Consider the following 762-nt stretch of genomic DNA (forward strand, 5'->3'; position numbering starts at 1 on the left):
AAGATCAGCTGACCATAGGTCGATGGATCTATTTCTGGTTTCTTAATTCTATTCCATTGGTCTGTGTGTCTGTCATTATACCAATATCAGACAGCTTTGACTACTGTGGCTGTGTACAGTAGGTTTAGAGATTTGGCAGTGTGAGACCTCCTACTTTAGTGGTTTGCTTATCTGAGGTCTATTTCCTTTCCATATAAAGTTAGTGACTGGTTTTTCTATGTGCTTAAAGAATGCTGATGGGATCTGGATTGCAATTGCATTGAATGTATAGATTGCTTTGGGTAGTATTGACATTTTCACAATATTCAATCTTCCTATCCATAAGCATGGGATGTTCTTCCATCTATGTAGATTTCTTACGGTCTTTTTTCCAAAAATATGGAATGCTTCATGAATTTGCGTGCCATCCTTGAACAGGGGCCATGCTAATCTTCTCTGTATTGTTCCAATTTTAGTATATGTGCTGCCGAAGTGAGCACACTTACGGTCTCTTGAAGTAGTCTTTTATAGTTTTCTTTGTACAGGTGTTTTATGTCCCTGGTAAGATTTATTCCCAGGTATTTTATTTTTTTGGTAGCTATTTTAAATGGTGTTGATTTCCTTATTTCTTTTTCAGCAATCTCTTTGCTGGTGTAGAGGAATGCAACTGGCTCTTGGATGTTGATCTTATATCCTGCCATGATGCTAAATCTCTCAATTAGTTCCAGTAGATTTTTGACTGAGTCTCTTGGGTTTTCTAGGTATAGGATCATATCATCAGCA

At 37.3% G+C, this 762-nt stretch overlaps 1 non-coding gene across 1 annotated transcript; it reads right to left on the reverse strand.

The window, feature by feature from the left end:
• Positions 1-372: 372 nt before the first annotated feature.
• On the reverse strand, positions 373-479 carry LOC122151166. Its single transcript, XR_006164016.1, has one exon. It is a non-coding gene; the product is annotated as a U6 spliceosomal RNA (small nuclear RNA).
• Positions 480-762: the final 283 nt, after the last annotated feature.

The sequence above is a fragment of the Orycteropus afer genome, unplaced genomic scaffold (genome assembly GCF_000298275.1).
Source record: "Orycteropus afer afer isolate SDZICR_OR568_19922 unplaced genomic scaffold, OryAfe1.0 scaffold00012, whole genome shotgun sequence".
Taxonomy (NCBI): Eukaryota; Metazoa; Chordata; class Mammalia; order Tubulidentata; family Orycteropodidae; genus Orycteropus; species Orycteropus afer.